This window comes from Pelodiscus sinensis, chromosome 4 (genome assembly GCF_052426305.1).
Source record: "Pelodiscus sinensis isolate ZL-2025 chromosome 4, ASM5242630v1, whole genome shotgun sequence".
Taxonomy (NCBI): domain Eukaryota; kingdom Metazoa; phylum Chordata; order Testudines; family Trionychidae; genus Pelodiscus; species Pelodiscus sinensis.
The window spans coordinates 100,255,595-100,282,650 of record NC_143055.1 but is presented as its reverse complement, the minus strand read 5'-3'; the positions used below and the strand labels follow the sequence as shown (position 1 = coordinate 100,282,650).

Sequence of the window (27,056 nt, the reverse complement as noted above, 5' to 3'; positions counted from 1 at the left end):
GGATGAATGATTATATATATCTACTACATATCCTTATAGTAGATTATTGTATATCTACTATAAGGATATGCTGGGCTGGCCTGGTTTGAAGACAACACAATTAGCTTTACCCCAGCTTGGCCTCCCTTGCTTGTTCCCATCTACACATAAATGGTGTGTCAGGACCTGTCTAGAAGCATCAGGGAAGCTGGAGCATAATGTGCTCTGTTGATCCTTGACCTCTGAAACCCGTTCTCCCCCTCCCCCCAACACAACTTCCTCCAGTCTCAGGTTGGGGGAGGCATAAAAGTGGCTAATAAACATCTTTGCCTCGGCCAACTGCACTGACTACAAGTTTGACATCTTTGAGGTAAGTTGGTTTTAGTTTTCCTATATAATGAAAGGGCAAAGAAAATAGCTTTTAGTGTAGCAAGTTGTTGCCAGTATGTGCTGTCATGAGAAAATTCCATGAAAGTAATAACATTAGTCAGCACAATTTTCCCTTGGTTGGAAAGAAATAATCTACATACATACATATCATTTGAAATAAGAACACAGTGGATTTTGGTTTCTGTACATTTAGGTCATGATTTGTAATATAGGTTGGACCTCTCTGGTTCGGCACCCTCAGGACCTGAGAAATGGGAATTTGCTAGCTCAAGGGTGGTCAGGCCTCTGGCTCTCCCAGGGCTGCCCAAATGACCGTGTCTCTGGCCAGTGCGTTGCCCCTCACCTGCCTACTGGACTCTGTTGCTTCCAGCCCGCTAGTGGGGCTTCTCTACGGGCCGCTGGCCCTGCTCTGGCCAGCAGGGCTCCTTGCACATCCAGGTTCCTCTATGAGTAGCTCCAGTCTGTGGGGCTCTGCACCCTGGCCAGTGGGGCTTCTCTCCAGGCCGGCCTCACTCTGGCCATGGCAGGGTTCCATATCCCCAGTAAGCAGGGCTTCCTGTTCGCAGCTGGGTGGGCTTCTCTCTGGGCTGGTCTCACTTCAGCTGCAGCAGGCTTTGTGCCTATAGCCAGCAGGGCTCCCTGCCCCTGGCTGCTGGCTCCACGCCCTGGCTGGCAGAGGTCCCTGCCCCTAGCTGTTAACCTACTGGCCACTCCCTAACCTCCTCTGCTGCAGGGGCTCCCTGCAACATGTTCCGGACCATAGAGGTTTAACCCGCAGTTTGAGCTATTTTAGTTTTGCACACATTTTTTTAGAAAAATGTTTGAAGCTTTATAAAGGAAAGGCAGAGGCCAAAAGATTATTTTAAATACTAAATTTCCTAAGAGAAAAAGAAACTATTGCAACATCATGACTCATTTGGAGAGGGAAGTACACATTTTGCCCTTCAAATGTAATTTACTCTCTCATGATTCATTTATCTCTCTCCTACCAAATGTGAACATTCTCATTTAGCCACCCAAAACCGTGAAATGCCAGCTCGGTTTGAAGAAGAAGAGCGCAGATGCACTGTGCATGTGTACATATGAGTTCCACATTCATTCGCAGATGTAATCAGATGGTAAAAACAAGTGATTCGCAAATATTTTTATACATAAAAACACTGAACTCAGTTTGCTCTGCTTCATGGCGTTCACGCTATTTGCCAGTGTTCAGACCTCTACTATGCATCCATGAAAATGTTTGTGAATCCAAAAGTTCATGATGTTAAATGCAAAAGTTTATTCATTGAAAATTCAGAAAATTGAAACATATGTTGTTCTCTTTAATAAGTGTAAGTCATCCCCTTGTTCAGAAAAAAAAATAGTATGTGGCCAGTCATGCAACATAAACACCTTAGCAGAAAGGAAAAACTCCTAGTGCACAGGCTGAACATTTTCAAAGTGTTTTGATAAATGCGTATAGATATAATGAAAGTATTTGAAAGAATAAGGATTTGTTCACAAACAATTCTCTAACCAAAGAATGAAGTAAATTTCTATCTAGAAGAATAGCTTAACCTGCTCTACTAGTGAGATGAAAATCATATTGATATTAAATATTACTATGCTTGCAAAGTCAGATATTTTATTACTATTCTTTATTATTTGTATTATGAAAATGTCCAGAGGCCCCATTAGAATCAGGGCTCCATTGTTGTGGGCATAGAACAAATATAAATAAAATTAAGTTCTCGCCATGCAAAATGTACAAGCTATTTAGAAACAAGACATGACTGACAGGTTATAAGACTCAGTGGCAGTTGATGGAAGTAATAATCACATCATGCCTTTCTATTATATTGTTTTTGGTAAGTATGATTTAAAGAAAAAATGCATAAAAGCAAACATAACATGGCACAAAGTATGTGGCAAAATAGCACTTTGTAATTTTTTACAAACCATGGGCTTGATCCTATAAATTCAATTTAACTGTTTAATTTTAAGTCTGTACATAAATGTTTGCAGGACTGGCACACTAGATGCATGTAACTCATTTCTTCACACCCAGTTTTGGAAAATGGGGGCCATTTTCCACTAACAGTTTATTACTGCTCTGCAAAGATGCCATCTCCAAAAAAGCAGATGTACACACCACGCACAACTTAGAGACTGTTTTTCAAGTTTGTATAAATTCTGAACCTAGACTGGATATAGGAAAGACCAGGTTATACTGCGTAGGTATTAGGAAAGTGACATAGGAATTATGAATGTAAAACTACTCAAAAGGAATTTTTGTGGAAGGAATGGATGTGTGCTTGCAAGCTACAGCTAGGACTAGCTCTTGAAGAGCAGGTAGATACTTCTTTCAAGCATTAAAGTATCTCCCTAATCATGTATCTTCCTTCCTAATATTTTTCATTAATAAGTCACATGAGAAGGAAAGAGAAATAAGAGGTAAAACAAAAAAAAAAACAGACAAAAAAAAGCCAGATTTAACTGCAGTCTGATTCTGAAGCTGTTTTAAAAATTGACCACCACAAACTGAGAAAGTATCAGTAGAACAATCAGCGGCAGTAAGAGTAATTAGTAGTGCTACTGCTGCTTTTTCAGTAGAGCACATAGAGATTTTTGTCATGATGCTTGTGATGGGGTGGACTGCCCACACTAATCCTGCAAGAGCTGAATGAGGCCAGGTGGGCCCATTCAGCTAATTAGGCTGCAAGCAGGGTGATTTGGGCTGGAGGGAGGCAGCTAATTAAGTACAGACAGGATCATCTGTGTAGGAATGGACAGGGCCTGCAGCTAGCCACAGACTGGTTACTGCTGTAGGAGTAGTGGGAGTCACTACCTGCGTGGAGGGGGTTGAAAGCTAAATGTGCAGGAAGAAGTGCTGAGAAATAGCAGCAAGAGGTAGGTGCATATACAGGAGCCGTTGCTGCTTCTTACAGGCTTCCTGGGCTGGAATCCAGCCCCACCCTCTCCCAGCTACTGGATAATGGCAAGTGGGTTAGAAGCACTAGCGAGGTTGCAAGTCTAGAAAGACTGAATCCCCCAGAAGGGAAGGACTTCAGTGATCTAGCTGGGGACGAAGCTGCAGGCTCAGGCCAGTGTGTTTGCTTGGGACAATGACATGTGGTGACCCTGAAAAGTTTGGGGGCCACTGGCACCTTAAAGCAGTGCCTCCACTGCAGGTGGAAGCATGTGTGGACTTGGTGGCACACATTCTCTGTGAGTACAAGGCTGCATGCCTCACCCTGCGGACTGTGCTTATTCTTTTACCCTCTTGTAACAGGCAGCTGCACCTTTAGTGAACTGGCAGGAAGAGCTAGGGAGCCCCTTAGTGCTGGACCCTGTTCTAGTGTAGCTGAGCACAGAGATGTTGGGAGTCAGTTGAGCATCACCTACTGGTGCTCATTCCCATCTGGGGAATATCTGTCAGGCCTCCAGCTTCACGAAGCTGATGGGGACCAGGAGAGAGCTGAGAATACACTGTCCTGTAACTGCAGCAGCAGATCACCTTCTACTTGTACCATCCCTCCTGGCCTACTCTAGTCTCCACATGTAGTTTGGAGACTACAAAAGCTAACGTTGCCCTTACAACCTTACCCGTGCCTCTTTGTGTATGTAATATGATACAGCTTTTGATCACCTACTATTTTTCTAGTTATAAAATAGCTTACTGTTTTATTCTATAATTTGAGTCACATCTACAGTCTATTACTGGATACCATGCTGTGAATGACTGAGTCTATGATAGTGTTTGTGTTCAAAGGTCAAACCTGGTACGTAACAATTGAAGATGGTTTTTGAGGTGGATTTTTTTTAACTATACACCAGGCTTCCAGGACTGCAGTTATGTTTGTCCTAACAGAATGTTAGGAATCATTAAAGGGATAGAGAATATCTTATTCTCTATCTTATTGCCCCTAAAACCATGGCATGCCCACAACTTGAACACTGCATACAGATGCAGTCATTTCATCTCAAAAAAGATATATTGGCATTTGGAAAGGTTCAGAGAGGGGCAACAAAAATGATTAGGGGTTTGGAACGGGTCCCATACGAAGAGAGACTAAAGACTTGGACTTTTCATCTTAGAAAAGAGGAGACTAAAGGAGGATATCCTAGAGGTTTATAAAATCATGACTGGTGTGGAAAAAGTGAATAAGGAAAAGCTATTTACTTATTCCTACAATATAAGTACTAGGGGTCCCCAAATGAAATTAATAGGTAGCAGATTTAAAATAAAAGGAAGCTTTTTTTTTTTTTTTCATGCAGCGCATAGTCAACCTGTGGAACTCCTTGCCAGAGGATGTTGTGATGACTAGGACTTTAACAGGGTTAAGAAAAGAGCTAGATAGATTCATGGAGGTTAGTTCAATCTATGGGTAATAGCCGGGATGGGTAGGAATGGTGTTCTTAGCCTCGGTCTGGAAATGGATGACAGGAGAGGGATCGTGTGGTGATTACCGGTTGTGTTCAGATGCCCCAGAGGGAGTGTCATTGGTCACTGTCTCAGACAGTGCCTTTGGTCTGACCCAGTATGGCTGCTATTATGTTCTTGGAACTGGAATGTGATTATCAGTTTGCATGTATGTACCCACACTAGCTCTGCTCAAGCTAGCATGTTAACAATAGCGATATAGCTAGCATGACATGGGCAGTGGATGGAACTAGCTGCCCTACTGGGGTAAGCGCTTGGGTGACTAGCCAGACCCATCAACCTGATTAGGTCAAGCAGAGTGAGCATGGGCACATCTCCATGAGCTGTGAATCTCATGTAGTCTTTTATTTTTTTTGTAGGACTTAAAAATCCTCCCTACTGCTTTTGCAGAGAGAATCTAATGGATCCACATCAAAAATGAATATTGGTAGCACCTTGCATGGAACTTGGGGGAGGAGAAGAATGTAGGTTGCAGGAGGGAAGAGTTTGGAGGAGGTACCAGACATGTCTATGTACACCACTAGTTTGCTTGCTGCAGTTGAAGTATCTCCTCTAGTTAGCTGTCTCTAATAAAAACAGTTTTGAGTTCTACAAGGATGGAGTCTTTTTGAGGTTATTTCACAGCATGCAAAAAATGGAACAATGTCCTACAGACATCTGTAAAACCTGCAGTATATTGTTACATCTTCCTTTCTGCTTCCAGAAGGACACAGACTGGCAGAAAACAGGAATTCTTAATGGACTGTAACGGATAACTTGAGAGGAAGTCATTGCGCTTGCCAATGGTAGGATTCATATTTTGTTCACTTAAGCAGAAGCAGTTTGGGTAAATTCAAGCACAAGTGGCCAGGAACTGTAATTTCCATGAACTATTTCACGTAGATCCCTTACAGCATCAAACAATATCTTGAAATATTCCCTGTACACAAATGATGTTGAATACATTAATACAAGGAGGATTTATTAGACTAAGAATGTATTTGATATTGCTCTCCAAAAGTAAAAAGTGGAAGTAATTTCATACCCTGAAATGCTATTGCTAAGCAAGCCAGTAACACTGACATGCGTTGGTAGTCAACCTAATTATTCATTGTATTTTGATCTATCGTTTGAAGAAATAAAGAGTCTGTCACTGGGCTGCAATTGCGTTACTGCTGTAACCTAATGCATTATGTCTAGATGGAAACAAACACTGGTTTTATATATAATTTTTAATGGTTACCCTGCCCTGGAGGTGCCAGATTTAATATTCTAATACTGGGAGAGCCTAGCATCTAGTGAAGCAAAATGCAGGACAATGTAGCACTTTAAAGACTAACAAGATGGTTTATTAGATGATGAGCTTTCGTGGGCCAGACCCACTTCCTCAGATCAAATAGTGGAAGAAAGTAGTCACAACCATATATACCAAAGGATACAATTAAAAAAATGAACAAATATGAAAAGGACAAATCACATTGCAGAACAGGAGGAGGATGCGGAGGGGGGGGGAGGAAGGAAGGTAAGTGTCTGTGAATTGATGATATTAGAGGTGGGGAGAGTGGGATGTTTGTGAGTTAATGGTATTAGAGGTGATAATTGGGGAAACTGTCTTGGTAATGGGTGAGATAACAAACATTTGAACTAAGTCCTTGTTGGCAAGAGTCGAATTTTAACATGAATGACAGTTCAGAGGATTCCCTTTCAAGTGCAGATGTAAAAGGTCTTTGTAGCAGAATGCAGGTGGTCAAGTCATTGAGAGAGTGTCCTTTCTGGTTAAAATGGCAAGAAACTGTTTTCTCTTTGTGATCTTGTCTGATATCTGTTTTGTGGGCATTAATCCTTTGGCGAAGTGTCTGAGATGTTTGTCCAATGTACATAGCAGACGGACACTTTCGGCACATGATAGCATAGATTATATTTCTGGATGCGCAGGAATATGTGTTCTTGATCTTATAACTCACTTGGTTAGGTCCAATAATGGTATCAGCAGAATGAATATGTGGACAAAGCTGGCAACGGGGTTGGTTGCAAGGGAAGGTACCAGGGTTGGTATTAGTGTGGTATGTCCTGTGGTGGTTGGTAAGAATCATCTTGAGGTTAGGTGGTTGTCTATAGGAGACTATGGGTCTGTCTCCCAGAGCCTCTTTGAGTATGGTATCCTGTTCCAATATAGGCTGTAGTTTATTGATAATGTGTTGGACAGGTTTAAGTTGGGGGTTGTAGGTGATGACAAGTGGTGTTCTATTGTTGGTTTTCTTGGGTCTGTCTTGAAGTAGATGGTTTCTAGTGAGTAACTGATCCATGAATTGCTGCGGACATGCTGACATCTGTGTTGTGCCATTTCAAAGGATCAAAGGTTGAGTTTGGATAAGCCTATGTCCAATCACTAATTGCAGGATGATGGCAGCATCACTACACCACAGGATATGAGAGTGCTTCTGGTAATGACTTTAGTGTGCCAGCTAGTCAGTGGCTGTATTATTCCCAGATATATCATTGTCAGCCGAGATGCTGTTTTGTCTTGGGCCACAAAGGGAGAGGACTTTGGAGAGAAATGAGAGTGGATTGGGGGAAGAAAAGGGAGGAGGAGGTGGTGGAAAGGTTTTAGGCAGATTTTTGTTTTCCATCCTGGAAGGGGAAGACCGTAGGATGAGGCTGCATGTTCAGGAAAGCCTCCTTCAAGACTATCCCTGTTGACTGAATGTGCCGTTAACAGGAGCTAGATGAATCTGAGAGCCAATAGAGAGCAGTGTGTTCTGCAGTGGAACAGAGGGGAACACTGAGTTTGCAGATGGAACTGGTAACTTCAGTAATGGTCTGGGGAAATCCCCTTCTGAGCAAGAACAGCCAATGAAATTCAATTAATTGAAACTCATTAGATTTTATAGTATTTGATGCTAAATAACTGTGGTTACGTTTGTATACAGAGCGACATGTTACCCCACCATCCAGTTCCAATATGTCTTTTTCAGAATAAGCTTTGTATTATCCACTGGAAGAGAAGAACAAAATATCTGAAGCTCCAACCATTTCTTTTACTCCATGATAACATATAAATCTCTTGAATTCCATGAACTTCCTCTTCATCTTTTCTCAGTGCCTCCAGCCAGGATATTTGGCTTAATGAGAACTAAAACAGAATGAGTAATGGACTGGGTTAATGAGTAGAACCTGTCTGTAGATAACATTCACAAACTGGCACAATTTTACAAACTAACTTGAAATGTTTGAGTGTGACTTTTTTTTAGTTATTGCCACTAATTCTATGACTGGGAACAACTGTAAAGAACAAAATTAAAAACAGCAAAAATGCCACATGACTTCCCCATATAATACTTGGGGCTTAATTCTACAGCTGCATTCTATGCTTTGTTAAGAGGAAATAGACACATGGTGACCAGCCAACACTGAGTCATCACCCGCTGAATATTGGTCTAATTACAGGATTGCTTTTGTTCTCCTTTTCAGCTTATCTCTTGGCTTGCAAAATCTAGAGGACCCCAGTCTCTCTGCTGGTCTTACATTTGATTGCCTTTGATTCCTAGTATGCTTAAAACGTGTAGGAGTTAAACCATGAGGTTAAAGCACTAGTAACTCCTAAATGTCTAGTAACGAATGAAAAGTTTGGATTTTTTTCTTTAGAGATGACTGGGCATGATGATAACCCTACAAAATGTGTGAACAGTAAAAAGAAGATAACTAATGGTATGCTTCATTTGTAGACTTTATTTCCACAAGATACCCTGACGCCAATAATACCTCAGGATACAATATGTTGTTATATAATAATATACAGAAATCTAAGAATACAAAAGCCCCCAAAGTTTGGATGTATGAACATTCCTGGCTTTATTGTGTGTGTGTGTGGGGGGGGGGGGGGGGGGGGAATTTAGCTGACTATTGGGTGTTGGAAGGAAACTTTCTTTAGGAAGCAGATAATCTAACTGCTTGTGTCTGTAATGGGTGGGAAGGGCAGCAGTGGGTTTTTTGGTTGTGTTTTTGTTTTGTGGTTTTGGGCTCCTTCCTCTAACATGGTGCTGGACAGTTCCAGTGACAGAATCCTAAACAAGATGGATCACTGAGCTGATCCAGCATGGTAATTCCTATATTTACTAATATGTACTATTGCTGAGTTTACAGTAATGTATTATGCATCCATTGAATTAAGTAGGCTTTAAATCACACCCAAGCAGGCCTGGCCTTAGGGCAAGGTTGTTGCCTGGGGGCCCTGGGCTGCCTGGCGCCTGCCTGCCCAGCTGCTCACTTGCTCTCCTGGCTGAGATGCAGCCAACCACAACAGGCTGCCTTGGGCCCCGCAAACTCTTTGGCCGGGCCTGCATCCAAATCTCCTTGTTTACTTTTTTCCTCTGTTACATTTGAATATAGTAGGTGAAGCATCTCAAAAATCATTCCTAATTAACAAAAAGTTATTCAATAACAATCAGCACTGATTCATCAAAACCCCCTAAGTTTCTATTTGGGAAGGTTCTAAATCAGCCTATTTTATCAGTGACATTTTCCACACTATTTTTAACTAAATTCTGTCATCTTTTGATGGGCAGAAGGTTTGCTGAGACAGTTGATAAAACTTTTTGCACATTTTGACACTGACAATTTTTTTCATGGAGAGTCAATTTTGAAAAAAGGCCATATTTGATAAACTTTTGTTACAGAAATGTGCATCTAGCTCTACTAATGAACAATTCCTATTTATCTGGTGCTGTAACTGCCACCAGTCTTTACAAAGAACATCTCAAAAGCAATTCTAAAAATACCTAAACATACAAGTGGGTTTTTTTAATGCTTTTTAAATGAAGTACCCTCATGGACTTGTTTCCCTTCCCCAAGTATATGTACACCAATTGCAATGCATCCCTTGACAGCATGTGGGAGGTTGACTAGGTTTAAAAAAAAAATCCATGAGCCTTTGTTTCCTCATATTTTCACTGAGGGGAGGATCTGGGTGAGTTACAGGCAATAGGCCAGATTTTCAGTTGGCATAGATTGGTGTAGTGCTATTAACTTTACTGGAGTTGCATCAATTAATTAGCAGAGAATGTGTCCTAAGTGTTCTAAGTGGCTGTTAAAGTAAGAAATTTCCTCTTTGAACCTGTAGCTTTCCATCGGTGTATTCCCACTCCTGAAGATGAAGCTCTAGGGACTGCATAACCCCCTTCCCTTCTCCCCCCCCCCCCTCCCCAAAAATGAAGTGCTACAGTAAGTACACAACCTAGCAAAAGGCAGTAACAAGATGATAAAGTACCATCAAGGTGAAGGTATGGTGGCAACAATCCCAATCAGACAAAAGGGGAAATCATGTGAGGAGAACTGGTAAGACCAGGGCTGGAATACATCTTCCAGCAATGTCTTCTGTCCTATGAGAAATCATATTATCAATGTGCTGTTACTGACTCTGTTCCCTTTCTCATATTGGTAAATATTTTAATACTTTGTCTAGGTAAAATGAATTTAGATGTTTTTTCTTATTTGTCTTTCTCTTCCTAAAATAAATGGTCTCTTGTAAACGTATTTATAGATACTCATATTCTTACGTACTGAATCAGGAAGTCATAAGGATTACTCAAATGCTTAAAATTAGGCATGTCAGACTAAATAAGGGCTGTAATTCTGATTTCACTGTTAATATTGGAGTGGGAGGAAGGGGTACTGAGTGATCCTCACCACAACAAATGAATCTGAGTAAAGAGAAAACAGATGGGGGTACTATCTCCTAGCCAGTCCTTTTGATATGAGAGCAGTCATGGCAGCATGGCTTCCTGAATTTCATCTCAAAATCCACTAGTGCAATTGTTTTACATGCATATGTATTTTGCTGTTTAAGATGAATTATCAAAATTAACTTTCAATGAATGAGCCTTGTAAGTTTAAAAAAAAAAAGAAGAAAATAACAGGAGGCAGTTAAACTTGTTCAAAGGATGGCATAAAAACAGGCAGAGGGAAGCTTGCTTGTGTTTTTCAATAGGCATTAGTGTGTGAAAGAAATACAAAGTTAAGTTATGCTCTCCTTTTGGGAGGGGAGTATTTCAGTTCTAATCCAAAACTTGATTCCCACAATAGTTTATATGCAAGCTGCATGACAGGAAGGAATTATTTCAGTAGAAGAAACTTGTCTGTTTTTAAAGCCAGTTTCATGCTATTTTGTATATTCTTTGAAGTACTATTCACTGGTAATGTCAAGTATAAGTTGAGAATGACATAGAACAGTAATAGGCTGGGTGGAGACTTTTCTGCATTCCCCCACCCCTGCCTATATTTTATCACTCTAAATTCCCAGCAATTTCTTAAGTTACTTTGATTTAAAGGATATATGCTGACTTTTTCAATTCTGCATTTAATTACAGTGGCATGAATATGACCATCAATCTATCCTAAACAACAGAATCAGTTTGCAAAAAAATTATCCTGTCAATGTTTTTGTTTGACAATGGAGTGACATTTTAGGCAGATATTACATCAGTGCTCATATTCATTCCATTAACTGGTAAACTAAGCGGAGTGGAATGTTCTGGTCACTTCAAAGGCACATAAATTCTAGTTCCCTTTGAAAACCACCTTGGCTGAATAATGAGACGAAAAGCAAGTATTAGATATGTACAGGGCCCAAACTTTCCCCAACAACTTCTGCATTTTATCTGTGTAGTCTAGTAACAATATTAATATTACAGCAAATGTAAATAACCAAAATCTTTTGAAGTGGAAAAGATTGTGTTCATGCCTCCCACATGCAACTCTGACAAGATTTGCATTGACTCATAGACGTAAGTCATGAAGGGCCCATTGTAATTGACTAGCCTGACCTCCTGCACGTGGAAGGCCACAGAGCTTTGCCCAACCTCTCCTCTAATAGATCCATAACCTCTGTCTGAGTTACTGAAGTTATCAAATCTAGATGTAACTACCCTCAAGTACTAGAGAATCCACCACTCCCTCGACTTGAAACCAGCAAGGTTGAGGAAAAACCACCTCCCCTCAGCGTCTCTGCCGATCTGACCTGGGAGGAAATATGATAAGGGGGTAGATTTTTAAGCACATTGGCAAAGCCCACCAGCCAGACGCTTGGGGGAGAATTCTGTCTTCACTCTGCCCTCCTTATTTGTGTTCCATCACCAGCCACTGGAGAGATCTGCTAATAGTAGTTGCAAATTGGCACTACTAGGGATGTAGACGACTGACTACTCCCTTCCCCTTGCTGCCTCTGATACAGAGCCAGTGAGCAGGGGGAAGACCTGGCTTAAAAGCTGGCTTCCCCCTCCAGCACTATTTCCAGAGTGTATAAGGGGCGGAGAAGGCAGAGCCACAGTTGTCCTGGCTCCTACTACATTTAAACTGCAGAGCCAAGGTGGGGGTAGTTCCTGTAAGCAGCATGAATTGGGATTGAGCGCCTCCCCTTATCAACGTATTGTGTAGTCGATACAACTTGTATCCATTTACACGATTAGCCAGTTACCTGCTTCTTAACATCCTTGGGCACTATGCCATTTGAGGCTGTCTCATCATACCATCTCCCCAGTAACTCATCAAGCTCAGTCTTTAACCAAATTTCTCACCCCCTCTTCTCCCATTACTCCCCTTGGAAGGTTCTCCCAGAACTTCATTCCTCTGATTAGAAAACTGTTTAACTTCAGGCCAAATGTACTGATGGCTAGGTATGTCTGTGTGCAACATTGGTCTCCTCCAGTGATGCAAGTAACGCATTTGTTACAAGTACTGCCTTCCTGCAACCCCCACCCCTCTTGCAGGGGATCAGGATGGGATTCAGGGCAGTGGGGGTGCAATAGTACAGTACCTATAAGAAATTTAAGTGTGGGATGGAGAGCAGGAGCTGTGGGTGGGGTGGGGTGCAGGAATCAGAGCAGGAGTATGTGGGGACAGGGATTGTAGGTGTACATGGGGACTCAGGGCTGGGTGTTCAGCCACTGTGCTGCCTGACTGCTGGATCCCCAGAACTGGCTAGTGCTGCACAGCCCACAGTGCTGGCAAAATGCAGGACAATGTAGCACTTTAAAGACTAACAAGATGGTTTATTAGATGATGAGCTTTCGTGGGCCAGACCCACTTCCTCAGATCAAATAGTGGAAGAAAGTAGTCACAAGTGCTACATTGTCCTGCATTTTGCTTCAACTACCCCAGACTAACACGGCTACATTTCTATCACTATTTCACAGTGCTGGCAGCATCTTCAGCCCAGTCCCAGCTGCCCAGTCTCATACTGATGTGCTGTGCTGGGGCACATCAAACTACTCTCACCTTTTATCTTTAATGTAATAACTCTCTCCCCCTCCCTGGTGTTAATCCCTCTGGCCTATTTATAGAGCAATCAATCTCTCACCAGCCTTCATTTTGTTAGTCAAGGAAGCCAAGCTCCCTAAGTGTCTTTTTGCAGGTAGAGTCTCCAGTTTTCCGCTCATCCTAGTGTGGCGGCGCATCAGGGTTCCCCTGCCTCCTGCACTCCCGTAATGGCACAAACAGACTCCGCCAGCCAGTAGAATAGAGAGAGTTTATTGCTTCTCCAGGATACAGCAAAGACGTAATCCGGTTACAGGGCAGGCCTAGGATGCCTCAGCCCCCCTTGAGATGGAGGGGAGGGACTTGGCCCCTAAATCGCAGCCTGTTGCTTAGGCTGCTTCTTCCATGATACCAGACAGAAACTCACCATGTTCCTTCCAGCCTTGCCCCCAGCCAGGGGCTGGCCTCCCCTCCTTCCTTTGTTTCTCTCCCTGGGAGGCAACTGGTCGGTCAGGTTGGAAGCCCCTTGCATAATGACTCATCCCCTGTCCTGCTGGGCCTTGCTACAGACAGCAGCCAGTAGGGGTCACCCACAGCCCTAACCTAGCAACCAGTGAGGTACCAACACTACGTCACACCTAGTAGCTCCTCTCTGCACATGTTCCAGTCTGGGACTGTGTCTAGACTGCAAGCTTCTTTCGGAAGAAGCTTTTCCAGAAGAGATCTTCTAGAAAAAAATTCTTCCAAAAGAGAGCGTTTGCACAGCAAAAGTGCACTGAAAATGACCTGCTTTTTAGAAAGATAACATGCACACTGAATGGATGCTATCTTGCATTTCAGCTGTGATTACTGTGGACAGCTGTGATTACTGTGGCCACCAGGGCACCTGTGCTTTTTCCTCTTCCCTCTTCATTTGAAAGAACTCCCTCTTCACCGTCCACATGTGCCTTTTTCTGAAAGAGCTCTTTCAGAAAAAGGCTTCTTCCTCATACAAAGAGGTTTACCAATGTTGGGAGAACCCCTCTGTTCTTTCGGTGTGTGTGTGTTGTGGCTTTTTTTTCCTCCAAAAGAATGTGATTGCAGTATGTAATTAAAGTTTTTTTTTCAGAAAAACCGCTGCTTTTTCTGAAAACTCTGTAGTATAGACATACCCTGAGTTAATCTATTTTAAACACAGCACATAAGAAATTCACGTAGTGTTCCAGGTGAGTTTTCACCAGTGCGTTGTTATAAGGAAACATTTCCCTATCTCTACTGGAAATACCTCACCTAATGCTTTTGGCTCAGCACATCATATTGGCAGTACATAGTTATCCTCTGGTCAACCCATGCACCCAGGTCTTTTTCTCCTCTGTCACTTCCAACTCATGTCCCCAACTTAGGCATTTATACCAAGAATTTTCAAAGTTGTTCAATTCTTGTTTGATTCTTTCATATTGGCACTGTCTCCCAACTTTCTTCTTCTTTTTTGCCCTTAGCTCCTATGGGAGCATAGGCCGTCAACAATTTCTTTCCAAGCCTCTCTGTCTTGTGCAACCTTTTCTAATTCTCTCCAGCTTTTGCCCATTTTCCTCACATTCACATATAGGTCTCTTCTCCAACTATTATTTGGCCTTCCTCTTCCCCTTTTTCCCTGTGGGTTCCAGGATAGGGATTGTCTGGTAATGCTAGTTGGTGGCTTCCTCAGTGTATGGCCAATCCATCACCATCTTCTCAATCTCTTGCTCTACTGTGCATTGCCCTGATTTTTTTTCAGTAAACTGTTTGTAACCTTGTCATACCACTTCAGGCCAATGATCTTACGCAAACATTTATTAATAAAAGTTTGCTATCTTTCGATGTTTGTCCTTGTTGTTCGCTGTGATTCTGAGCCATATAGAAGTACTGATTTTACATTTGAGCTGAAGATCCTTAGTTTGGTCTGTAGCTTGATCTCTCAAAGGTTTGACAAGAAATATACTTTCAGAAACATCTTCATTTTTGAGACCTAGAGTGTTGCGTGAAACCACTTTGGTCCTACAGGCAAGCAATCAAAGAGCACCATGTCTAAGAACATTAGAAAATAGTTAAGGTACCTGCTTATATCCCACTACATTCAAACATATCACATGTTCAAGTATTTAAATAGTTTGGCAGAAGCAAATGAAGAACAATAGCAATAGGGACACTTTTCAAGTGAATGGAGACATCTGTCTAGAAGAGGCAGGATGTTTATACATCAGATATCCACCTTTCTATATTTGGGAACAATAAATTACAGTAAATGAAATATGAACATGGAAAAATGACTATGCTCTGAAAATAAAACCTGGGAGTTTCAACTCCACCCCCTCTAGGAAAGCCCAGTCGGAGGGATAGGATTGCTAAGATTAGAAGAGGACTCCTTTTCTGAAATTGTTATCATTTGACCAAATCTAAAGGAATGTTCCTTTCACCCCCCCCCCCTCCCAAAAAAAGAAAGTATTCAGCTTTGGTGCTGCTTAAAGGTTATGGTGCCAGTTTCATTTGTGATAGTACGCTTTTTCAACCCAGTAATGGATGAGAATCCAGTTTGAGGCACTCTTTTTGGCTGTGTTCTGTGGTTTTTTTTTTTTTTTTTTTAAATACATATAAAGCTCTTTCGTTGCTGGTTAGCTTTGGTTATAAGTCAGGATTATTGTGATTTTAAATTTGTACAGTCCTCTTAATAGACCGCTGCTCATCCAGCTGGGTATTTGCAGCAAGAATATCTTTCCCATGTGTTGTCTGATATAACTTGTTTAAACAGATGGAACCACCATTACCTTTCCTGATCTCAGGAAGGCTACTTTATTTTCTGTTCATTGGCTTAGCTAAATCTGGATTGATATTTTCTGTAATGTCAATCTTCCTTGATCAATAGGTGTTATAACTCTCTCACATTCAATGGCGAATAACAATAAGAGGAACAAAAGAAATCCCACTGTGACTTGAAATCCCACTGTGGCTTGAAATCCCACTGTGGCTTAACAAACAAGTAAAAGAAGCAGAGTGATTAAAAAGGCATTGTTTAAAAAGTGGAAGTCCAATCCCAGTGAGGAAAATAAAAAGGAGCATAAATTGTCATATTCAGTGTGTTTAAAAAAAAAAATAAAGCCAAAAAAAGTTTGAAGAATAGCCAAAAACTCAAAGTAATAGCAGAATGTTTAAGTACATAAGAAGCATGCTAAAACAAGCAGGGAGGCCACTGGTGATTCAGATGCTAAAGGAGCACTGCAAAGTCTCAAGGTCATTGCAGAGAAACTAAATGAATTATTTGCTTCGGTCTTCACAGCTGAGGATATCAGGGAGATTCCCAAACGTGAGCCATTCTTTTTAGGTGACAAATCTGAGGAATTGTCCAAGATGCAGGTGTCATCAGAGGAGGTCTTCGAACAAATTGATAAACTTAGCTTAGCGACTTGTTACTGTTATCTGGTCCAGTTCTGAAAACTCAAATGTGAAATTGCGGAACTAACAGCTGTGGTTTGCGGAACTAACAGCTATCCTTTAAATCAGCTTCTGTAACTGACTACAAGATAGCTAATGTGATGCCAATATTTAAAAAGGGCTTTAGAGGTGATCCCAGCAATTACAGACCAGTAAGTCTAATGTCAGTACTGAGCAAATTAGTTGAATCTATGCTAAAGAATAGAGTTCAGACACCCACATTAACATAAATTATTGGAGAAAAGTCAACAGAGTTTCTATCGAGAGAAATCATGCCTTACTAATCTAGTAGAGTTCTTTGAGGGGGAAGTTAACAAATGTGGACGAGGGCGATCCAGTGGATATAGTATACTTAGTTTTCCAGAAATCCTTTGACAAAGTCCCTCACCAAAGACTCTTAAGTTGTCATGGGATAAGAGGGAGGATCCCATCATGGATTCATAACTGGTTAAGACAGGGGGAAAAGGGTAGGAATATAGTTCTCCAAAGGGAGAGAGGTAACTTGTGATTTCTCCCCAGGGGTCCACACTGGGAGCAATCGTGTTTACCCCTTTCTCTAGATCATTTATAAATATAAACAAGGAGCTGGCAAAATTTGCGGGTGATCCTAAACTGCCCAAGATAGACCAAAGCAGACTGAAGAACTTCAAAAGGATCTCACAAAACTAGGTGATAGGGCAATATGGCAAACACATTTTAATGTTAAATGTAAAGTAATGCACATGGGGAAGGGGGGGAGGAGAGGGAAATAATTCCAACTATACATAAAACTAAATTAGTCCCCATCATTTAGTAAGATCTTGGAGTCATTGTGGATAGTTCTCTGAAAACATCCACTCAATGTGCAGCAGCAGTCAAAAAAGCAAACATTGTTAGCAATCATTAGAAAAGGGATAGAGAGAATATGACAATATCTTATTGCCTCTATATAAATCCATGGTACACCCACATTTTGAATACTGTGCACAGATGTGGTCACTGCATCTCAAAGTAAGTGTGTGTGTGTGTGTGTGTGTGTGTGTATACTAGAAAAGATTCAGAGAACGGAAACAAAAATTATTAGGGGTTTGGAATAGGTGCCATATGAATAGAGATTAAAAAGACTTTCCATTTTAGAATAAGGAGGATGTGATAGAGGTCTATAGAATCGTGACTGGTATGGAGGAAAGTGAAGGAGGAAGCTATTTGCTTGTTCTTATAACATAAAGAAGGGTCACCAAATTAAATTAATAGTAAGCAGGTTTAAAACAAAAGGAAGTCTTCTTCATGCAGTGCAGAGTCAACCTGTGTAATTCCTTGCTAGAGGATGTTGTAAAGACTAGGACATTAACAGGGTTCAAAAAGGAGCTAGCTAGATTCATGGAGGTTAGATCCATCAATACTTATTAGCCAGGATGGGTAGGAATTGTATCTGTAGCTTCTCCAGAGGCTGGAAATGGATGACAGGAGAGGGATCACTTGATTACCTGTTGCGTTCTCTCCCTCTGGGGCATCTGGCATTGGCCACTGTTGGAATGGAGCCTACTGGGCTAGATGGACCTTTGGTTAGACCCAGTATGACTGTTCTTAAATATCTGCTTCCAGTGCTACATGCAATACTTGCTATTTAGAAGCTCATTTTCTGCACATTCTCTCTCTCTCTCTCTCTCTCTCTCCCCCCCCCCCCCCCCCCAGAAACCTAAAAGATTCCTTTGCTTGCTTGCAAAAGGGTTCAATGCCTGGCCAAGAGAATTGTCCCATGAAGTGGGGGATAAGCATTAGGAACAGAGAAAATAATTAGCTACAAACTTTCTTCCATTGCCAATAATGATGCAAGGAAATTTGGCCTTGTGGGTCAGGAGGCAAGTACTTTTGGGTTCCAATTTTGCCACAGTCCTGGAGACGTCTGCTGCTATTTCTGTGCCACGGCCTACCTCTTTTGCAAGGCTGCCGTGCTGCGACTGTTCCAGCAGCCTGGGCTGCCCCAGCTGTGCTAATGGGGGTCCAGTCCCAGGCCTGGCTCTAGCCCTGCTGGGCTCCCAGCCGCCTTTGGGCTCCCTGCCAGGACTCCCTGGTCAAGAAACATGGTCCTGACAGGTCATGGATGTTGCCACACCTGAGAGTCCCGGTTTTGGGAGGTCCAACCTGTACTCTCAAATCAGGGGGAAATCTTCAGCTGAATTTTTACTTTATAGCTCGCAACCCCCTGCCCTTGCATGTCAATGATAGGAAAACAAGGATAAAAATTCAGAATATTTGGACAGAATAACACGCTTTCAGAAAACTGTAGTTATCCAAGAGATCTTGACCTTTCCACCCAGTATTTATGACGTGCAAAGTATTGCATTCATATATTGAACTTAAGATGACATTCCTTAATGTCACTTTCACACAAACCCTATAAATCACTGTGGAATAGTTTGAGTTGGAGTGGGTGATGAGCTGTTGACTCCACAACTGCCCCAGAGGGGTTAATGGAGGCCAGAGGGCCCTATTACCGACTAGACTGCAAGTTGGAAGAATTAAACCTAAAGGGAAAGTCAATAATTAGGGGATGTTCACTTGTGCAGTTGTAGATGAGGCTTCTGTAAAGCCAGAGAGCTGACCGTAGAATAAGGCTTCAGGAAGTAGTCTGCCGTCACACCCCGGAAGAAGGGAGATGTGTTTCTGCCTTTAGAGCCAAGTTGTCCACAGTTACTCCCTGGGAGGAGGGAAGGGTCTGCTAGTGGCAAACCCAGAGAAAGTGGGGGATGCAGAGGTTCAGGGGAAAAGACAGCAAGGTTCAGAGTGGAACAGGTGTTAGCTGCTGATTAGTAGGTCCCTGTACTGGAACCTATAGTACATGGTGAGCCTGGGTTCCCCAGCAACCACTGGGGAAGTGACATCCTCTGGGTAATAAATGGAGAGAACTGCCTAGGACTGCTGGTAACATTCAAATACAGTGTGGTTCTTTTTTGAAGAATAGTAAATAATCTCATCAAATGAGACTGTTACGTTGGTGTATGTGCAACATGCCTCAGGTGGCATGTGACCAGGATTAGTCACTGAGTATTTTCCACTGGTTGGATCATTAGCTTCCCCAGTGTGGGTAGGATACTGACAGGGAGCATGACACGAAGGCTGATCTATGCCCCTCCTACCTTCTGTAATAATATGGAACTTGGCTTTATGTATCCTACTTCATGTTCAGGATGTCCATTAGTACTCTGTAAAGCTATTTAAGCTTTTGTTAGCTCAAGTGGGAGAGGGCTGTGCTGGGCTCTGTCTTGGGTCATTGAATGTTTGACCCCATTTTGGGGGCTTTGTGATTATACAGGATGGAATTTATGGTTTTCCAGTTTTTGTTTTAAAAATACTTTGATTTTTATTTCCAAACCTGTTTCAAAGAGGTTTAATAGCTAAAACTACTCTGCCAATTATGAACAAAAACAGGAGTTTCATACATTGGTTGTCATTTTTTTTTTTATTGTCATAGTGGCAGGTTTGAAGGTTGCTAGTTATGATGGCAAAGGTTTTAGTGAAATAGTTGCCAGCTTTCCTCTTTGTATCTTTCAAAGTATCCTAGGCACTCTTAAATAAAACTGGTAAGGTAAAATGTAAACTTGTGGACCTACATTTTTGTTCTGACATGGTTCAAATTTTTATGCCCACAATGGATGCAAGTCAAGTATCCAAAGATGCAAGTATTCTGATTTGCACTCTGAATTAATTTCCTGGTGCCAAAATGGGACTACAGCTTTTATGGTTGTATCCAGACTTCAGCCTAGCTCACTAAAAACATATGATTAAAACAGCAACTAAATAAATGTATTTAATCTTTTCAGAGTCCAACAAATTTGAGCAAGGCTAACTTCTACATGCAAGGAAAATCTAGTTCAATCTGTTTTGATTTTTCATTTAAGTCATTAAACTAGTCAGCAGCATAATTTTAGAAGATAAAATTGAAGTGTTAAGTCATTAATATCCCAGTAAGACTGTACCAGACTGACACTTAATAAAAACACATCCCTAATGGGGGAAGCCGCACATCCCTAATGGGGAAGCCGCACATCTTGGGTTACAAATTCTGGGAATTTGTAAGTGTTAATTTCTCCCTTAGAGAGAGTGCACATTCTTTCCTGGATGCAAAAGAAACAAATAACTGTTTAAAAAATTGTATCCCAGGGTTACAAAATTGCAACAAATGTGGTGTATAATAAATACTAAATTCTGTATCCAAATACTAATGGAATACAGAACACGGGGACACATTCTCTGTTTCTTTTGTAACAAAGTGTGAAACACAAGAACTTCCTCATTTTTCTGGAAATACTGTTTGAGTAGACTTTTTTAAAATAAGAACGATGTTGCACTGTTCAGAGCTATACACAATTTACAATATTGGTTGTAAAGTTCAGTCCTGGATGCCATGTATTGTAATAGAACTGCTCATTGAAGGTTTGATCCAATGTCCATTGAAATGAAAGGAAAGATTCTCATTGACTTAGTTGGCATTGAAGTAACTTTAACTTGGGTTGTGGGTTTTTTAAACAAAATATTCCCGAATTAAAGGGCCAAATTCAGTCCCAGAGTAAATGGATGTTCCCGTAAATTGGATTTTTTTCACTCCAGGTCTACATTTGGATCAATAGGGCTACAAGCTGATTCATAAGTCCTTATAATGTCCAGAGCCTATAGAGGTAAAGGAGAAAAATCAGTTTTTACAAGTGATATGTTTGTGAGCTCGGGTCTGGGTGAGGAATAAAACCTGGTTTTGTAATTGCATTCAGTAAAAATCTGTATTAACAGAAAATACAGTAAAGACTTCCAGCTTCCCATACACTGTAATCCCCAGGTCTTTTTCTGCACATCTGCTGCTTAGCCATCAATCCCTAGCCTGTAGCAGTGCTTGGGATTCTTCCACCCTAAGTGCAGGACTGCATTTGTTCTTGTTGAACCTCATCCGATTTCTTTTGGCCCAGTCCTCCAATTTGGTTAGGTCAGGGATTCCCGAACTTTTTGACACGGGGGGCCAGTAAATCCATTCACGAGCTTTGGAGGACTGGTAATAGTCATTTGCATATTCATTAAACTGATGAATATTCAACTAAGTTGTTTCTGGTCCTCCCAAAGCCCCCAGTGCCAGCATTAGCAAAGCTTTTGATACAGTCACCCATAATATTCTTGCCAGCAAATTAAGGGAATATGGATTGGATAAATGGACTGTAAGATGGATAGAAAGCTGGCTAGATCAGGATTTCCCAAACTTTTTACTTTAGTTGGAACCTGGGTTTTTTTCCCCCACAGTACTGTTTTTTTGGAGCCCAAAAATATAAACGCATATAAAAAAATTAAAAATGAATAAATTTTCAGTGTTTCACGCGGCTGCATCCTCCGCCCAGCCTGGGCCAGGGCTTGGGGGACCAGGTGCCGCATGGGCATTCCAGGAGGCAGGAGCAGATTGGGGATAGGGAATCTGACTAGGAGGGAGGGTGCAAGAAGGGGTAGGATTGCCAGGTGTCTAGTTTTGTACCGGATAGTCAAGTATTTGAGGCTTCTGTCCAAGAAACAAATTGAGAAAATACCAGACATATAAAATGTCCAGTATTTTCTAATTAAGTAAGTTTTTTATTATTATTATTATTATTATTATTATTAGGTGTATCAGTCCTTAGCTGTGAACTGCCTGGCTGGTAGATGTGCTCATGCTGCGTGAGTGTGTCTACCAGCCAGGCAGTTCGCAACTACTCAAGGGAGGATATGGGGGAGGGGAGAGAGAGCAAAATGGAATCCCCTGGGTCAGACTCACTTGTGTGCTCAGGTCTGCATGTGCCCGGGTCAGTCCCCCTCCCCCCCTCTCCTCCCGATCTCCCCAGTCCAGCCCTGCTGCCCCTGTCCAGCCCTGCTTCCAGTGGCTGGTTCCTCCCATCCCCCACTGATCTCTCCCGGTGAGCCCCACTCCCCAATGACACCCCCCCCAAACCCCGCTGCCCTGTCCAACCCTGCTTCCGGCAGCTGGTTCTCCCGATGTCGTCGTCGTCGTCGTCGTCGTCGCCGTCGTCGTCGTCGTCGTCGCCGTCGTCGTCGTCGTCGTCGTCGTCGTCGTCGTCGTCGTCGTCGTCGTCGTCGTCGTCGTCGTCGTCGTCGTCGTCGTCGTCGTCGTCGTCGTCGTCGTCGTCGTCGTCGTCGTCGTCGTCGTCGTCGTCGTCGTCGTCGTCGTCGTCGTCGTCCTCCTCCTCCTCCTCCTCCTCCTCCTCCTCCTCCTCCTCCTCCTCCTCCTCCTCCTGATCTGCCCTGTCCCCATGCCAGCCTGTTGCCCCCATCCAGCCCCACTTCAAGTGGGTGATTCTCCAGTCCTCCTCCTCCTCCTCCTCCTCCTCCTCCTCATCTCCCCTGGCCAGCCCCCCCCCACCCCACCCCCCCCCCCCGTTCAGCCCTGGTTCTGCCACCCACCCACCCAGATCTCCGCCAGACAGCCCCGCTACCCCTAACCCTGCCTCCGCCACCTGCCCGCCCACCCACCTGGATCTCCGCCACCCCTAACATTGCTTCTGCTGCCCACCCGCCTGCCAGCCCCAATCTCCATGGGACAGCCCTGCTGCCCCCAACCCTGCTTCCCAGTGGCCATTCCCCTCTCTCCCCCCCCCCCCCACACCTCCTCCCAGCCCACCCTGCTCTGCTCGCTTCCTGGCAGCCACACTGAGGCCCTGTATTTTTATTCAGGCTTATAAATGGGTCGGTTACTTTTTACTATTTTTTTTTTTCTCTTTTGAATAAGTCACCCTGCTCTAACCATTCAAAAGCTATTTGAGTGGCAGGAAGGGTTTAGCTGAGTTACCAAAAAGGATCATTGGGAGAGCCTGTGAAATTTTAATAGATTGAAAAAGGGTCTGTGCTCCAAGAGATTGGGAACCACTGTACCAGACAATAGAATACTGTTAATGGGCTCCCTCAATCTCTTCTACTGAAGTTATTCCACTTCAGTAATTGAAGAATTCAATATTACTTGGGCCAGAGAAAACATTGGAATGGCTATAGTTGAATGAGCCCCATTTGGGCATAGGCAGTTGAATATCCATGTTCCCTTGGCCTGTGCTATACAAGTCATGACAGCCATCTCACTGCAGCCCAGTTTTAAGTGCTGAAGTCTGAGGGATGAGATTCAGCACACACCCTTCTTATGAGCATCTCCCACTGACTGAGGTGCTCTTAGATGTTAGTCAAGCTCTATAGATCATATTCAAAACACCTCTCCCCATTTGTCACATAGGAGCCTCGGTACCAAACTCAAGCTTTCTGGAGTGTAATGTTCATGTGATCACTTGGCATCTATCTGCATTTTAGGTGCCCAAATAACTAAAAATTTGGCCCCTTGCCCTTGAGTTTCATCTAAGTGAACCAAGAAAGAGTAGAGAGCATGCAGCCTTTGTAAATGAAGAGTAGACTTCATTTGATTTTTTTTTTTTTACAAATTACCTGTAGGATTTCAGCCAATGTAACTTTAGTTTCTCATGCACCTGGAATGGAAAGCCCTGTCAACTACAACAATCCAGCACGTTTCATGTGTTTAAATATCTATATATATTTTAAATTGACTTAATACTGGTCTACACATTTTGTTACAAATGGTCTCTGTTTCAAAGTGAACCAAGCGGTATAGCAGCTCAAAGCATATTGTACTGATTTAAAATATTAATATCCACAACTGGCTATGAATCAAAGATTTACCCCTGATTTAGTGAGTACGATTTCTGACAATTCTTACTTTTCCAAATACAGTAAAACACATTGTGAGCGTATATGGTTAATTTAAAAAAGCAAAACAAAAATGACACAGGATTTTGGTAGCTCATTTTTTTTTCCATTGCAGTTAACCTACATTTTTGTATGGAACACACACTCTGTTTTTAACCTTAATTCAAAAATAATCTCCCAAGTGCTCTTTTCATGTTCCAATGTGTAGCCAGTTTGTTGAACTTTATCTAATTAGGTAAATCCGAGCTTGTGGTGGGGCTCTAAAGCTGAAAGTGAAATTGGTTTTCAAGTCATTGCTCAGTCCATTAATGATATAGGCTCAGTTATTAGCTTGGGGACTGATCCTGCAAATGTGAACATGAATAACTTGACTCAGACTTCCCTGGGACTGATCATCTATCACTCAATTCATGAGTTAAGGTATGCAGGATCAGCCCTGTGGAGAGGTATGACATTTGAAACGACTAGGGTTGTTTCTCTGAGATCAAGGGCAGACAGTCAAAGGAAGCAATCATGTGGCATGTAGGTTAGATTACACAGAGAAATCCAATCTAGGAATCTCAAGGAACTGGAAAAGATTAGGAGAAGGGCAGCAAAGGTGCTCGAGAGAATGGAGCTACACTCACATGAGGCAAGACGAAAGAGGAGTCTAGAGAAGGGCTAGATATGATAGAGGTCTATAAAAATCATAAGTGGTTTGGAAAAAGTGAATAGTGAAGGGTTATTACCCTTTGCCACAGTACAAACATCAAGCTTTGAAACTCATTGCTGTGGGATATTTTGATGGCCAAAGTATAGCTGGCTTTAAAGTCCTACATAAGTTCATGGAGGATCAGTTCGTGGACTATTAGCCAATGCAGTTGGGGACACAACATTATGCTTAGGGAATAGTAAACTTCTGACTGCCAGAAGCTGGAAGATTGTTCCACTGTCCTTGTTCTGTACGCTTCCCCTGACACACTGGTACTGGCTGCTGTCAGATGAGATACTGGGTGGGTCAGACCATTGAGCAAACCCAAAATGGCTGTTCTGTTTCAAGATCTGAGTGTCTTTTGTGGTTAGTGCACTTTTTGCTTTCTATTTTAGGGCGAAATTCTGTGGTATAGGAGGCCCAGCGCAATGCTCTCTGCAACTTTTATGCCTATGGTGGAGCTGGGCAGATGTCTATGGATGCTTCCATTAAACCACATATACTGAGGAAGGTGTCTGCCTATGGTAGATTAGTGCAGAGGACAGCCATATGAGGAAGGGCCATGTGATACTTGATTATGTGAATCCAATATACTGCACCCTCGTGTGGAGGAAAGGGCTAAAGTCAACACTTAAGACAAATTAGATTAGTGATAGCAGGACAGGCAGCAAAGGCTTGTACTGTAGCTATGTGGCATGGCCTAAATTTTGCACCATAAGATTGGGGGATTCATCCACACTGAGCCAAACAACTTGAGCTTTATGCAAGGAAAGTGCCTTGATGTCCATAAACTGTCAATCTCAGGGTAGTACAACTGGAGTCCTCAGTTTTCCTCTGTGGCAAATACAGGTGCCAAGAAGCAGTGGGCTTAAACTGTGGCAAGGGAGGCTTAGGTTGGACAATGGGAAAAATTTCCTAACTGTCAGGGTGGTTAAACACTGGAATAAATTGTCTAGGGAGGTTGTGGAATCTCCATCTCTGGAGATATTTAAGAGCAGGTTGGTTAGACATGTATCAGGGATGGTCTAGATGGTACTGGGTCCTGCCATGAGGGTGAGGAACTGGACTTGATGACCTCTCGAGGTCCCTTCCAGTTCTAGTGTTCTATGATTCCATATGGATGGTAGCCATCTGCTCCTCACTGCTCTACCAAATTTCCTCGCTTCTGGCCCAGAAAGACCACTATTCAGGAGCAGTTCACAGGCCTTTCTCTAAGGGTACCTCTACAGCAGGACTAAAGTCAAATTAAGCTACACAATTTCAGCTATGTTAATTACGTAGCTTAAGCCGAAATTGGCACAGTCTGCACAGCAGGAAGTCCTAGGAAGAGTGTTCTTCCTTTAACTTCCCTTACTCTTCGTGAAATGAGGGTTACCATGATCAGAATAATAAACTGTCCTGCTCAATGTTTTTTTGAAATAAAGACTTGTAGTGTAGACGTACAGTAGGTTATTTCGGAATAATGTCGGTTAATAATAATAACGCTGCTGTGTACCCTAAGACTGTTAGCAAAGTTGGAGGCTTCTATGTGAAGTGATGGCCTCAGTCAATTAGCAAATGGGCTTTCAGCTAATTTCATGTGGGTCACTAGACAACCATCAGTTAGTAACTTTTGGTCCTTATTAATTTTTCACTGAATTTAGGCTAGTGAACATCTTTTTAACTCATGCCCTGTACTAGTTTCCTGTAGTATCCTGCTGCTGCATCTTAGAGACACTGTTAGTCTGAAGAAATATTACTGTAGGGAAAAAGAGGAATGTCTCAGGACTTGACCCAGAAACACATCAGGAGCCCCTCCAAAAATGAGTCTTATTGACCAGTCCAGGGAATTAATGACTTAAATAGGTCTACTCACTTGAGAACTGGTTTTCAGGATTGGTGCAGAGGCAAGTGGTGTTAAAATCAATTTTGTTTTGCCTGCCTCTTCTTAAACTTTGCATACTTAAACAGTTTCCTTTGACAAAAGGCCAAGTTGGCAGCCTTAGGACTTGTGAAAAAACTTGCTAATTTCATGTAAAAGATAACAGTTCCTAAGGGCAGTACTAACACAGGGCCAGTTATCTCTGATGTTATTTCATATTAGCCTGCTGTATAGACAGGGATTTGAAATCGCTAACTGAAAAATATTTCTTTTGTGTAATCAGGTAAGATTTCACCTGGGGGTAGAATGCTTAAATTGTTTAC

General features: G+C 42.3%; 1 long non-coding RNA gene across 2 annotated transcripts in view; it reads left to right on the top strand.

Annotated features, from left to right (window-relative positions):
• The first annotated feature begins 3,138 nt into the window (after positions 1 to 3,138).
• Positions 3,139 to 27,056, top strand: part of LOC142829572 (uncharacterized) — a 142,297-nt gene continuing 118,379 nt past the window's right edge. Inside the window, exons 1-2 of one of the 2 annotated variants that reach the window (XR_012904099.2) lie at positions 3,139 to 3,258; positions 5,496 to 5,577. This is a non-coding gene — a long non-coding RNA (uncharacterized LOC142829572). Of the gene's footprint in view, positions 3,259 to 5,151; positions 5,578 to 27,056 lie in introns of both variants that reach the window. The other variant, XR_012904100.2, reaches the window with a different exon arrangement.